The following is a 15,338-nucleotide window of genomic DNA, read 5'->3' as shown; positions in this document are numbered from 1 at the left end:
AGGCAGAGACACAGGAGGAGGGAGAAGCAGGCTCCATGCCGGGAGCCTGACGTGGGACTCAATCCCGGGACTCCAGGATCATGCCCTGGGCCAAAGGCAGGCGCTAAACCGCTGAGCCACCCAGGGATCCCCCACATGGGTGGCTTTGCAAACAAAACTTCCTTTTTTTTTTTTTTAAGTTTATGTATGTATGTATGTATGTATGTATTTATTTATTTATTATTTATTTATGCATGCTAGACAGAGAGAGAGAGGCACAGGAGGAAGGAGAAGCAGGCTCCACGCCAGGAGCCTGATGTGGGACTCGATCCTGGGACTCCAGCATCACGCCCTGGGCCAAAGGCAGGTGCCAAACCGCCAAGCCACCCAGGGATCCCCAAAACTTCCTTTGTTGATACATTATTTAAAGAATTCAATGGGAGGGATGCCTGGGTGGCTCGGTGGTTGAGCGCCTCCCTTTGGCCCAGGGCATGGTCCTGGAGTCCTGGGATCGGGATCAAGTCCCATGTCGGGCTCCCTGCATGGAGCCTGCTTCTCCCTCTGCCTGTGTCTCTGCCCCTCTTTCTGTGTCTCTCATTAATAAATAAATAAAATATTTTAAAAAATTCATTGGGAGATTTGCTGCATTCATGTTATCTGTAGGGGTTGAATATTACCGAAAGACAAGGAGCATCTCTAGAGATAATACCTAGAAGTATATTTTTTTAAAAAAATATTTTCTTTATTTATTCAAAAGAGACAGAGAGAGAGAGAAGCAGAGACACAGGCAGAGGGATAAGCAGGCTCCATGCAGGGAGCCCGATGTAGGACTCAATCCTGGGATTCCAGGATCATGGCCTGGGCGGAAGGCAGACTCTCAACCACTGAGCCACCCAGGTGTCCCTACCTAAAAGTATCTTAGAGGCTTCAATAACTTATAAAAATAAGATTTGTCTGCTGTAAAACAACAACAACAACAAACCCCTATGAAATGGAAGATGGTGTAACCTTCTTGTTTATAGCACATCACCTTGTTAGTCTCATTTCTTTTCCTTCTGATGAAACACGAAGCACCATGGCCAGTCCACATGTTGGTACTTCGGGTCCTTAGTTTCAGCCACTAAATCTCATCAGCCAATGAACCCATATCAAAAATCTCTTCTTTCTCAATCTTAATTCCAAACCAAGGTCCTGTTTGGAGATTTGGATTTTAGTTCATAATTCAATAACCTGTATAGGCTTATTTTTCTATTGTGAATGGACAAAACTCCTATATTTTTGACACTAGACATTTTTTTTGTTTTGTTTTTTTGACACTAGACAATTTGAAAGCTGCCTGTCAATAAACAAGCCAGCAGACTGCCATTGAAGAGTAAACTTTCTCAAACAAACAGGGCAACACGATGAAGATGCCTGTGGTAAGAGAAATAGGACTGTCACAGCCCTCACGAGTCATGGTTACCGTTGGAAATGCATTTTAGATGCATGAAGATGGTGACAATCTGACTCACTTATCATATGGGAAACTTCAAATATACACAAAATAGAGGGAGTACTATAATGTATGGATTTATTATATTTAGCTTTCCCTTTGAAACCTCCCCTTGGCCTGGCCTTTGTAAAAGGCAAACCTAACCTATTCATTTTCCTTCCTATCCCCCAACCCTTATTGAAACAAATAAGTAAAACTGGCAGGACAAACCACTAGGTTGGCAATTGCTATGATTTAGACTTGGCTAAATGATGTTTGGAAAAGTCATTAAGTTTTAAGGTCATGAGGCACTAGTTAGTACAGTTAGTACATGAGGCAAATGTATCTGCCCAAGAAGAAGCTAATGGAATAAAGAAGTTAATGTTGCTTTGAAGCATATATGTCACTCACCCCAAGGTGGGCACCTACAGTGGGAGAAGATGGCTAATTTTAGTTGAAACTTTCTGGGTTTATGTTACAAGCCTTCCTTTCTTTTACTTTCAAAGCACGTATTTATAGTCAAGTATTGACTTTGCCAAAAAAACTAAAAATAGTAGAGGTAACAAGAAGGGTAAACATATTTCAAAGCCATCTTTATTAAGAAACTTTTTGGGAGGGGCGCCTGGGTGGTGCAGTTAAGCGTCTGCTTTGGGCTCAGGTCCTGATCTCAGGGTCCTGGAATCGAGACCCACATCACCTCCCTGCTTGGGGGTGGGTGGGCAGTGTCTGCTACTCCTTTGGCCCTCTGCCTTCCCCCTGCCCCACCCCCACTCACGCTCTCTCAAATAAATAAAATCTTTAAGGAAAAAAAGAACTTTCTGGGAGAATGAAGTTGCTTTCTAGATACTCATATCAAATCTTAGGTCTTAGTTAATCTCAGCTTCTGTAGCTTAATTTTTCTGCCACCGGTGTCTTCTGTTTCCTCAGGGAGTAGCCATTCTAGAGTGCGTTGGGAGAAGTCACTGAAGAAATGGTTCTTTTTTATTTTTTATTTTATTTTATTTTTTTATTGAAGAAATGGTTCTTAAAGGGATAGAAAAAAATGGGACATCAGAGAGTATGTGAGTGTTGTGTCAGGGGGAAATTGAGACCTGAGCTTAAGACATGGAATCTATCTTACAGAAGTCGCACAGATGCTTGTAAAAAGGGGTTTATTGCACTTTGGAATAGTGAACATTTAGGAGTAAGTTAAATATCCACCATCACAGACCTGATCTAGTGAATTGTTTGCCCATTCCATGAAATACTCTGCAACTAGTAAAGAGCATGAGATCGAGGTAAATGCACTGATACGGAGAGATTCCCAAGAGATATTATTAAGAGGAAAAAGCAACTTGTCAAAACAACGTGTACAGCATGACCCTTTTATATTAAAAATCCATATAATACATGTGCATGTGTTACATGTAAATGCATAGACTGGGGGTGGGAAGGATGGCCAGTAAACCACAGTCCTGGCTAATTTAGAGGAGGGATGTAAAAATGAGGATGAGGATGCAAGGTGACTTTTATATTTTTGCTTACTAGAATTGATTCAATATGTTCATGTTACTTGTTTAATTTTCTTTTTTTCTTTTTAAGATTTATTAATTTATTTGAGAGAGAGAAAGAACAAAGGGAGAGGGGCCGAAGGAGAGGGAGAGAGAAAATCCTCAAGCAGATTCCCTGCTGAGCATGGAGCGTGACAAGGGGCTCAATCTCACAACCCTGAGATCACGATCTGAGCTGAAGGACTCAGAAGCTCAACTGACTGAGGCATCCACAAGTGCCCCTCACTTGTGTAATTTTTGAAAGATCATTTAATGCATGTGATCTTTCCTGAAAACAAGAAGTAATAAATTCATAATGATATATGGAACTCCTTGTGGGCATAACTCTTTGGCATCTGACCTCATCCCACCACCACCCTTTTTAAGAGCTAAAAACAAGAGAGATGATTTCTGTGACGTTCCTTAAATTCATGCTCGGATCGCTTACCTGGCTTGAGGTTTGGGTTTGGGCTTTTTTGTTTTTTTTGTGCTTTTTTTTGTCCTACCCTCACAATTAGTGGGTTCTTTCCCTCTCTCTTAAGGGCATATCTACTTTCCTCTCTTCCTGACTGCTACATCAACTGATTATTTTTCTTAGGCTTAGTTCTATGTCCACTGGTGGCTTCACTTCTCCTATTTAAAATGTAAATTTAAAATGTAGCCTGTAAAATGAGTGTAGGGTCAGCTTTCACTAAATTACTTATTTGGATGAAGGAAGTTGATGAAAGGTTTAGAGTTGTCTTGGCAGCTAACAATCCCCCTTGATTGCTGGCTTGGTGGTTTAACCTCAAGAAGAGGGAAGTCAAGTCCTTTGAATCCAAAGATAGAATAGACTCCACTCTAGGGAAGACTGAGCCAAGGAAACTCTTACCTGTGTTTCGGTTATCTATTTCTCATGAATTAATGGTTCGTCTCTGCTCCCCATATCATCAGCTGGGACAACTCACCTGGAATGATGAAGGATTCACTTTCAAGATGGCTCACTCGCGGGATCCCTGGGTGGCGCAGCAGTTTGGCGCCTGCCTTTGGCCCAGGGCACGATCCTGGAGACCCGGGATCGAATCCCACGTCGGGCTCCCGGTGCATGGAGCCTGCTTCTCCTTCTGCCTGTGTCTCTGCCTCTCTCTCTGTGTGTGTGACTATCATAAATAAATAAATTAAAAAAAAAAAAAGATGGCTCACTCGCGTGGCTGGCATATTGGTACTCACTTAAGTGGGAGCTCAGCCAGGGTTGTGGGCCAGAGGCCTAGGTTCCTTTGTAGGTGGATCTCTGCTTGGGTGTCTTCACAGGATGGTGGCTGGATTCCAAGAGCAGTCGTCTGAAGCGAACCAAGCTAATGTGCCTGATAATGTTTTAATGACCTATCCTCAGGAGTTACATAAAGTAAATTCTAGTATACTCTATTGGTTGAGGGAGTCTCAAGGCCGACTCATGCTCAAGAGCAGGGGTTATAGACTCTCCCCTGATTAGGGGCAGATGTAGGCCATCTATTTGCCACACCTTGGTTTTAAGAGATAGTAGCATTGATACTGGATCTGAAGTGGAATACAAAAACAGTGAGACAAATGTCAAGAGAAACTCATGACAAATGTCAGGAGGTGACAAATGTCACCTTCCCAGATCTTCCTCAATCAGATCTGTAGCTTGGTTGATTACAAATTTTCCAAAACCCACAAAAACACTTAATTTCAAATGCAAGTGGAAAAAGAAGAACACATTTTTTAAAAAACCTAACCAATCATGCAACTCTTCAAAAAAAAAATCAACCCAATTTCATTTATTTATTTATTTTTAAAGATTTTATTTATTTATTCATGAGAAACACACACACACACACAGAGAGAGAGAGAGAGAGAGAGAGAGAGAGAGAGGCAGAGACACAGGCAGAGGGAGAAGCAGGCTCCATGCAGGGAGCCCGACGCGGGACTCGATCCCGGGACTCCAGGATCACACCCTGGGCTGCAGGCGGAGCTAAACCGCTGTGCCACCGGGGCTGCCCATCAACCCAATTTCAATGTCAAATTTAGGATGATGTATTACTTATTTACATTTCAAGTTATCTAAATTTATCTTTCATAAAGGAGGAAATGGAGAGTTAATTATATCCCACTATCTTATTTATTAAGTGTAAGGTGAAGGTTTTTGAATTAAAGTAAATATTGGAAAAAGATTTTGAATTAAAGTAGAGATAGTCATTATTAAGATTAGGGTGAACATTGAGATGTCACCTATTAAGATAACTTTCTTACATCCTCATCTTATTTTGGTGGAAGAAATAACCCATTTGAAATAGCAGCTTCTATTTTTAGTTGATTATATATTTTTGAAGATTGTATTTATTTGAGAGAGAGAGAGAGGGACCACCAGCTGGGGAGGAGGGGCAGATGGAGAGAGAGAAGCAGACTCCCCACTGAGCAGGGAGCCCTATGTGGGACTCCATCCCAGGACCCTGGGATCATGACCTGAGCCAAAGGCAGATGGTTAACTGACTGAACCACTTAGGTGCCCCTTAGTTGATTATATTTTGGTAAAATTAGTGTTTTTTTTAAATAAAAAATTTTTTTTAATTAGTGTTTTGAATGTGAACCCTGTTGCTTTTTCATATGGCTTAAACATACTCTATTCAGAAGAACTTTCCTTGTTCAGTTAAGTCATTTGAAATATATTCTGGGGATCCCTGGGTTGCTCAGTGGTTTAGCGCCTGCCTTTGGCCCAGGGCATGATCCTGGAGTCCTGGGATCGAGTCCCGCGTCGGGCTCCCACATGGAGCCTGCTTCTCCCTCTGCTTGTGTCTCTGCCTCTCTCTCTCTCTCATGAATAAATAAATAAAATCTTTAAAAAAAAGAAATATATTCTGAATTTTGTTAATGAATTGATGGGCAGGGGTTTTGGTGGTGAGAAGGCAGCAGACTAGTAACAAATATGGAAGAACCACTGGGATAAACCTTATGAGTGTATTGTAAAAATTGCCACACAGCATTGTGAGCTTCTAGAAAGAAATATATAAATACAAAATAATACAACAATTTTATCTTTTAAAGATGGGTAGGAGATAGGAGAAGACATCTCGTGTGGATGCACCTTGGCAAAGCCCCTCTGCCCTTCCTCTGGTGAAGCAGTTGGAGAGGAAGGGAGCTCCTGCTTCAGGAGGGGACAGAGCAGAAAGCTACTTTAGAAAGCCCAAGTCAGTGCACCTGGGTGGCTCAGTCGGTTAAGCTCCCACGTTTGGGACAGGTCATGATCCCCGGGTCCTGGGATCGAGTCCTGCATCAGGTTCCCTGCTCAGCGTGGAGCCTGCTTCTTCCTCTACCTCCTCTGCCCCCATGTGCTATCCCTCTCTCTCACAAATAAATAAATAAAATATTAAAAAAACAACAACCTACGAACAGTGGCCAGTGGCAGTTGGCAGCAAGTCACTTGTTATGATGTGGAACATTCATAGAAATAAAGCGAGTGAAGTATAAAGGTAGGTGATGAGGGTGATGTTTGGACTGGCACTGGCGCCAAGTAAGCAGAGGTGGTTGTAAGTGAACAAATGGGCGAAATTTGCACATGGAGAAGGAAAAAGAAGGATCAGCACCCCCATAGAATAGGCAAATAGGCTAATCTGTAGAGACGGAAAATAGATTAGTGGTCTCCTAGGGCTGGGAGTGAGGTTGGGGAGCAAAGGAGAATGATTGCTGCCTGTCGGGTGTTTTGCTGGGGAGGGGGTGAGGAAAATATTTTAAAACTGACTGTGGTGAGAGTTGAACTCTATGGCATATGAATTATATTTCAATAGGGCTAATATTTTGAAAAAGTAAACCTAAAATTGAATATAAATAAAAATTCATACATGTGTAGATTCCAAAACAAATGCACCAACTACATATTCACCACTGTGTCCCTCTTCTTTCTCCCAAATCATGCAATGCCTTTTGTTAACTTCTCTATCTTTCCAGGGCTTTAAAAATGCATGTGTAAGCAAATGTGAATATATATTCTTTTGTTCTTTCCTTTCCTACACATAAGACAGCATATCGTATAAACTGTTCTGCTCTTCATATTTTTCTTTGTACAACGTGTTAGAGATCTTTCCATATTAGGAAACAGAACATCCTCGTTCATGTTCGCAGTATAGTCTTCCGTTGTGCGGATGGGTGTTCTACTGTTTATTTAGCCAGTCTTCTCCTGATGAACCTTTGGGTTATTTCCATGTTGTTTTTTAAAGATTTTATTTATTTAGGGATGCCTGGGTGGTTCAGCGGTTGAGCATCTGCCTTCGGCTCAGGGCATGATCCCGGGATCTGGGATCGAGTCCCACATCGGGCTCCTTGCATGGAGCCTGCTTCTCCCTCTGCCTGTGTCTCTGGCTCTCTGCATCTCTCATGAATAAATAAATAAAATATCTTAAAAAAAGATTTTATTTATTTATTATTTATTTGAGAGAGAGAGAGAGAGAGAGAGAGAGGGCAAGCCTGCACGCTGTGAGTTGGGGGAGGAACAGAGGGGGAAAGAATCTCAAGCAAACTCCATGCCAGGACCCTGAGATCCTGATCAAGAGCTACATACCCAACTGACTGAGCCACCCAGGTGCCCCCTTTTGAGTTATTTCCAATCTTTCACTTCTACAATGTTACAACAAATAACCACATATATGTGTCATTATGTACATTAGCAGGTAAATCTAGGAGATGAAGTGAGATCACTAGATCAAAAAGTAAATGCATTCATTCATAATTTTGATAGATATCACCATATTGCACCCTGTTTTGCATCCCAAACAGCAATGTATAATTATTCTATTTTCTTTTTTTTTAAATTTTATTTATTTATTTGACAGAGAGAAAGAGAGAGCACAAGCAGTGGGAGCGGCAGGCGGAGGGAGAGGGAAAAGCAGGCTCCACACTGAGCAGGGAGCCTGATGCAGGACTGGATCCCAGGACCCTGGTATCATGACCTGAGCCAAAGGCAGGCTCTTAACCAACTGAGCCACCCAGGTGCCCTAATCATTCTATTTTCCCCATACATTTGCCTACATGTTATGTTGCCAAACTTTCTATCCAGTTGGTAAAATGGTATTATCAGCATAGTTTTAATATGCTTTTATTACTAATAAAGCCAAACTTTTATTTTTATTTATTTATTTTAAAGATTTTATTTATTTATTTATTCATGAGAGACACACACACACACAGAGAGAGAGAGAGAGAGAGAGAGGCACAGACACAGGCAGAGGGAGAAGCAGGCTCCACACAGGGAGCCCAACACGGGACTTGAACCCAGGTCTCCAGGATCATGCCCTGGGCTGAAGGCAGCACTAGCCTGCTGAGCCACCTGGGGTGTCCCAAAGCCAAACTTTTTAAAGAGCCACCTGTATTTATTTTTCTGTGAACCATTAATGTTCTGTGACCATTTTTTTCTTATTTGCCATGTGTCTTGACGTTGTGGTATTTTTTTCCATGCAGAAGTTTTTGTTCTTTACGTAATCGAGTTTATCAATGTTTTCTTTCATGGTTCTGGATTTTGGGTGATGTTAAGAAAGGCTTCTCCTCTCCCAGGTCACAAAACAATCCACTCGTAGTGTTCTCTGTTACTTTTATGGTTCATTTACTAAGTGCTTTAAAATCTTTATCAAAATAAATAGTTGAAAAGGAAAGCAGCTAGCAAAAGTTAAGACTAACACTTATTTTTTTTTAAATTTTTATTTATTATTTATGATAGTCACACAGAGAGAGAGAGAGAGAGAGAGGCAGAGACACAGGCAGAGAGAGAAGCAGGCTCCATGCACCGGGAGCCTGATGTGGGACTCGATCCTGGGTCTCCAGGATCACGCCCTGGGCCAAAGGCAGGCGCCAAACCGCTGCGCCACCCAGGGATCCCAAGACTAACACTTATTAAGAAAAAGTCAGCAGTATTTAAGACTCACATGTGAAGATATCTGGAGATGATAGCTTCTTTTATACAGGCAAAGAGCAATTGACAACTATACTTTAACAATAATTAATGCCATTAAAACTTTAACCAGTCAAGAAATGCTCTGTATATAAACGTAGATATTTTGGAACAGTTATTAGGTAAGTCTTTTTTTTTTTTTTTTTTTTTTTAGTTTTTATTTATTTATTCATGAGACACAGAGAGAGGCAGAGACACAGGCAGAGGGAGAAGCAGGCTCCATGCAGGGAGCCCGACGTAGGACTCGAACCCAGGGCTCCAGGATCAGGCCCCGGACTGAAGGCGGCACTAAACTGCTGAGCCACCTGGGCTGCCCTAGGTAAGTCTTAAAGCGTTCTCAGGTTTGAACTTTGCACAGTTCTGGAACGGAAAAGAGGTGGGAGGTGGGGTCATTTCTCCACCTGTTGCATCTGGGCCAGCCTTAGGACCTTACTTTAACCAATAAAACGTGGCAAGTAATAGTATACAACTTGTGAGCTTTGCAGCTTCTCTTACTGTTAGAATTCAGACACCAAGTAAGGAAGACGGGGCCAGCCTGTGAGAGACACGTGGACTGGCCTACAGCCAACACCAGTTCTTCCAAATGTGAGTAGGGTTGTGTTAAATCAACTAACTAGTTCAAGTCAAGCTGCAGTTTGACTACAGCCATGTAAGTAACCTCATGCGAGATCAGTAGAACAGCCCAGCTAAAGCCCAGTTCAAATAGCTGAACCACAGAAAAATGAGCAAATAGTTGCTGTGTTGTTGTTTTCTTTTTTTTTAATTTTTAAAGATTTTATTTATTTATTCATGAGAGACACAGAGAGGCAGAGACACAGAAGGAGAAGCAGGCTTGCCGCAAGGAGCCTGATGGGGGACTCCATCCTGGGCCCTAGGCAGACACTCAATTGCTGAGCTACCCAGGAGTCCCTCTTTTTTTGTTTTATTTATTTTTTAAAATATTTTATTTATTTATTAATGAGACACACACACACACACACACACACACAGAGGCAGAGACACAGGCAGAGGGAGAAGCAGGCTCCATGCAGGGAGCCCAACGTGGGACTCGATCCCGGGTCTCCAGGGTCACACCCTGGGCTGAAGGCTGCGCTAAACCCCTGACCCACCCGGGCTGCCCTCTTTTTTTGTTTTAGAGTAGGCTCCATGCCCAATGTGGGGCTTGAACTCATGACCTTGAGATCCAGTCGCATGCTCTACTGAGACAGCCAGGTGCCCCCAAATAGTTGCTATTTTAAAGCCATTATTTTGAGGCTATGGTTTGTTACACAGCAACAAATAACTCATACCCATGTTTTCCTGGGGAGTTATGAATAAAGAAATAAGATGATACAACATACCGAAAGATAGGTTCAGTTTTGTTCATTAATTTGTTCATTTGCATCCTGTCCATCTCCTGCAGACAGGATTCAATACTGCTGTGGTGGGCAGACCTAATGATCCCTGCCTTCTGGAATTCATGCATCTGTGTAATCTCCTCCTCTTGAGTTAGGGCTAAAACTAATGACTGCTTTTTCTCTTTCTTTTTTTTTTCTTTGAGTTAAAAAAGTTTAAATTCAATGAATTAACATATAATGTATTAATTTCAGAGGTAGATGTCGGTGATTCATCAGTCTTATGTAAAACCCAGTGCTCATTACATTACATGCCCTCCTTAATCTAATGACTAATTTCTTTTTTAAAAAAATTTTTTTTTTATGATAGTCACACACACACACACAGAGAGAGAGAGAGAGAAAGAGAGAGAGGCAGAGGGAGAAGCAGGCTCCATGCACCGGGAGCCCGACGTGGGATTCGATCCCGGGTCTCCAGGATCGCGCCCTGGGCCAAAGGCAGGCGCTAAACTGCTGCGCCACCCAGGGATCCCTCTTTTTTTTTTTTTTTTTAAGATTGTATTTATTTATTCACGAGAGACATAGAGACACAGGCAGAGGGAGAAGCAGGCTCCATGAAGGGAGTCCGATGTGGGACTCGATCCTGGGTCTCCAGGATCACATCCTGGGCCAAAGGCAGGTGCTCAACCACTGAGCCACCCAGGCATCCCAATCTAATGACTGTTTCTAATAGAAGATGGCAAAGGTGATGAGATGTCATTCACTTGATTATTTAAGAGTCTATAAATCTCCATTATACTAGCAGATTCACGTTCGGGACTTCCTTGCTGGCTGGAGGAGGTAGGCAACCATGTTGGGGAGCTCACTGGCGAGAAAGGGCATGCAGCCTCTAAGAGAGGAGGGCGGCCTTTAGTCAACAGCCAACAAGAGACAGAAGCCCTAGGGGCACCTGGGTGGCTGTCAGTTCAGCCTCTGACTCTTGGTTTCATCTCAAGCCATGATCTCAGGGTTGTGGGATGGAGCCCCGCGTTGGCCCCCAGGCTCAGTGTGGAGTCTGCTTGAGTTCTCTGCCTCTCCTCCCACTCATGTGCCTGTGCACAAGCACTCTCCCTCTCTCTGTCTCTCCCTTTCTGTCTCTCCCTCTCTCTAAAACAAATAGACTCTTAAAAAAAAAAAAAAAGAAAAATCCCCCAGTTTTACAACCACAGGAAATGAAGTCTGCCAATAACCTGAGCAGCTTAGAAGCCAATTTTCTCCCAGCTGAGCCTCCAGATGAGCATGCAGCTCAGCTGGCATCCTGATTTCCGCCTTGTGAGTCCCAGACAGGGGATCCAGCTAAGCTGGGCCTGATGCCTGGCCCACCGAAAGTGTGCGATAATAAATCCATAGCATAGAAAACTAGTACAGATTCTCAGATAGCGTCAGCACATGATCCTTTAGTGGGAGAGCAATTTTTGTTCCTAGAACTTAAAATTCAGGTTTGGGAAAAGGAAGACACTTTACAGCTTGCTTTCTTTCTTTCTTTCTTTCTTTCTTTCTTTCTTTCTTCTTTCTTCTTTCTTTTAAAGATTTTATTTATTTATTCATGAGAGACAGAGAGAGAGGCAGAGATACAGGCAGAGGGAGAAGCAGGCTCCCCATGGGGAGCCCCATGTGGGGCTTGATCCTGGAACCTCAGGATCACACCCTGAGCCAAAGGCAGATGGTCAACCACTGAGCCACCCAGGTGTCCCCACTTTACAGCTTTAGAAGGTCAATTCTTTTTCATCACAGCCCGATTTCTTTAAAATCCTGGACAAGGGGAAGACTGGGTGGCTCAGGTCATGATCCTGGAGAACCAGGATCGAGTTCCGTGTCGGGCTCCCTGCATGGAGCCTGCTTCTCCCTCTGCCTGTGTCTCTGCCTCTGTCTGTGTCTCTCGTGAATAAATCAATAAAATCTAAAAAAAAAAAAAAAAAAAATCCTGGACAGGAAGGGGGCACCTGGGTGGCTCAGTCAGTTAAGAGTCTTTCTTAGGCTCAGGTCGACCCTGGGATGGAGTCCCTCATGGGGTTCCTTGCTCAGTGGGGAGTCTGCGTCTCCCTCTGCCCCTCCTCCCACCTTGAGCTCACTTGCTCTCTCTCTCAAGTAAATAATCTTAAAAAAAAAAAAAAATCCTGGCAGTAGGGCATCTATTTTCATGGTTTATTCAGGAACTAGGGGTCATTTACTTAGAGAAGGTGGGGCAGGAAACAAATTTGTATGCATGTGAAAGGGGCAATTTTATAGGTAACAATGAGGAAGCTAGCCAACGTGCACTGAGCCAAGAGGAGGATGTAAAGTGCAACAAAAGCACAGAGGATTTTACTTAAACCTGAAGTAAATTCTAAGAAGATACTTTTGACCTAAAACTCCCAGTCACAGCAGAGACCCTTACTTCTAAGTCAGGAGATGTCTCATCTCTATGCCAACTGCTTTCCATATCTTATCTCATATAGACTAATAATTAAGGATTTAACTTAGAAGTTTAGAAAATTTTCTGGTGCCCATGGTGGAAAGACACCACACTTTATTTGGTAAAACCATGAAATCTTGCCTTTCTGGATTTCTAGGAAAAATGAGTAAGCTGTTGGAAAAGTTTCAGAATTGTGAATTGTTTGGTATCTTGAGAGCTCCTTAAACTATGTAATTCTAGAATTTGTGACAGATTGCTATGTAAACAAAAAACTAGAATTATTTTTTAAGCCTAGTCTCTGTATTCCTTCCATATTTACAGTATTTGTTTTCCCACTAGAATCACGATGAAAGTAAATTAAAATGTTTTGCTTTATATTTGTTTAAAATTTTAAATTCTAGTCAAAATGTACAGGAGGGGATCCCTGGGTGGCTCAGCAGTTTGGCGCCTGCCTTTGGCCCAGGGCGCAATCCTGGAGTCCCGGGATCGAGTCCCACATCAGGCTCCCGGCATGGAGCCTGCTTCTCCCTCTGCCTGTGTCTTGCCTCTCTCTCTCTCTCTCTCTCTATCATGAATAAATTAAAAATTTTTAAAAATGTACAGGATTAAAACATGAGTATATTTTATCATCCTGAAAGTATGTTTTTCATCACCTTCCTATGAGCAAACCTTGTTAAAAAAATTTTAACCTAAAAATTAAAAGCATATATTACAAAAAGTATATTTTTAAAAATTCAAATCTTTTTTTCCCCTCAATAATAAAGTATCTTGGGACATGTTCGGAGCCAAACCTAAATCAAAGATCCTTAATTTTTGTTACTAACAGGTTTATTGAAAAGTAATTTGCATATCATACAAGTTACCCTTTTAAGATATATAACTCAGTGTTTTTTTTTTCAAGATTTATTTATTTTAGAGACAGAGCATGAGAGCAGGGGAGGGCCAGAGAGAGAGGGAGACAAGCAGACTCCCACTGAGCAGGGAGCTAATGGGCGCTTGATCTCACAACCCTGAGACCTGACCTAACCTGAAACCAAGAGGCCAATGCTCAATAGGCTGAGCCTCCCCAGCATCCCTAACTCAGTGTTATTTTTTATTTTTATTTTTTAGTGTTTTTTAGTATAGTCACAGAGTTGTGCAATCACCACCACACCAGTTTTAGAACATTTTCATCACCCCAAAAAGAAACTCTGGATCCATTAACAGTTGCTCCCCATTCCCCACCCCACCCCCACCCCACACCCCATCCCTAGCCCTAGGCAATCACTAATCTACTTGCCAGTTGCTATCGATTTGCTTATGCTGAGTATTTCCTATAAACAGAATTGTGCCAAATGTGCAAAATGTAGTCTTTTTGACTGGCCTCTTCTACGTACATGTTTTCAAGGTCGTCATTTAAGAGTACTTCATTCCTTCCTATTACCTAGTAATATTTCTCAGCATGAATATGCTACATTTTATTCATCCATTCACCAGTTGATGGATCTTTGAGTTGTTTCTACTTTTTCATTATTATGAATAGTGCTGCTATGAATATTCACGTGCAAGTTTTTGTGTAAGCACATATATTTTTATGTATCGTGGCTATGTAAGGCTACGTGGAATTGCTGGGTCATTTGGTAATACTCTGTTTAAAGCTTATGAGGAACTGCCAAAGTAGTGGCAGTTCTGAGGTAGTGCTGAGGGCTTGACGGGAGGCTCGATGTGGGGCTTGATGTTGGACTCCATCCCGGGACCCTGGGATCATGACCTGAGCTGAAGGCAGGAGCTTAACCGACTGAGCCACCCTGGAGCACACTTTTTTTTTTTTTAATGTGAACACACATTTGTTCCTGTACCATTTGTTGAAATGACTATTCTTTCACGATTGAATTGTCTTGGCACCCTTGTGGAAAATCAGTTGACCACAGGGGCACCTGGGTGGCTCAGTTGGTTAAGTGTCTGCCTTCAGCTTAGGTCATGGTCCCAGGGTCCTGGGATCTAACCCAGAGCCTGGCTCCCTACTCAGTGGGGAGACTGTTTCTCCCTCTCCCTCTGCCTGCAGCCCCCCTTGTTTTTGCTCTCTCTCTGTCAAATGAATAAATTTTTTTCAAAAAAATCCGTTAAATCTGAGGGCATACTTTCAATAACACTTAAAAATATTTTTAAAGTCTATTTTGTCTGATACTAGTATGGCCACTTCAGCTTTTTATGGTTCTGTTTGCATGATTGATATCTTTTACCGTCTTTTCTTTACTCTTCTTCTTCTACTTTTTTTTTTTTTTTAAAGTAGGCTCTCTGGCCAGCGTGGGGCTTGAACTCACAACCTCAGGATCAAGGTGGCATGCTCCACTGACTCACTCAGCCAGGCACCCTCATCCTTTATTTCCAACCTATTTGCATCTATGGCATAACAAATTACTACTAGTTTCGTGGCTTAAAATAACACATGCTTATAATCTCAGTTTCCATTGGTCAAGAGTTTGGCATAGCCTCATTGGATCCTCTGCTCGGGGTCTCACAGTTTGTAATCAAAGTATCAGCTAGGCTACATTCTTACCTGGAGTTTAGGTCCTCTTCCAAGCTCATTTATATTGTTGGCATAATTCAGCTGCTGTGTTTCTAAGACCGAGACCATCAGCTCTTAGAAGCTACCTTTCTCATAGGCATTTTACAA

The sequence above is a fragment of the Nyctereutes procyonoides genome, unplaced genomic scaffold (assembly GCF_905146905.1).
Source record: "Nyctereutes procyonoides isolate TBG_1078 unplaced genomic scaffold, NYPRO_anot_genome, whole genome shotgun sequence".
NCBI classification, from domain to species: domain Eukaryota; kingdom Metazoa; phylum Chordata; class Mammalia; order Carnivora; family Canidae; genus Nyctereutes; species Nyctereutes procyonoides.
The sequence above is the reverse complement of the archived record's forward strand: the minus strand, read 5'-3'. Positions refer to the sequence as shown.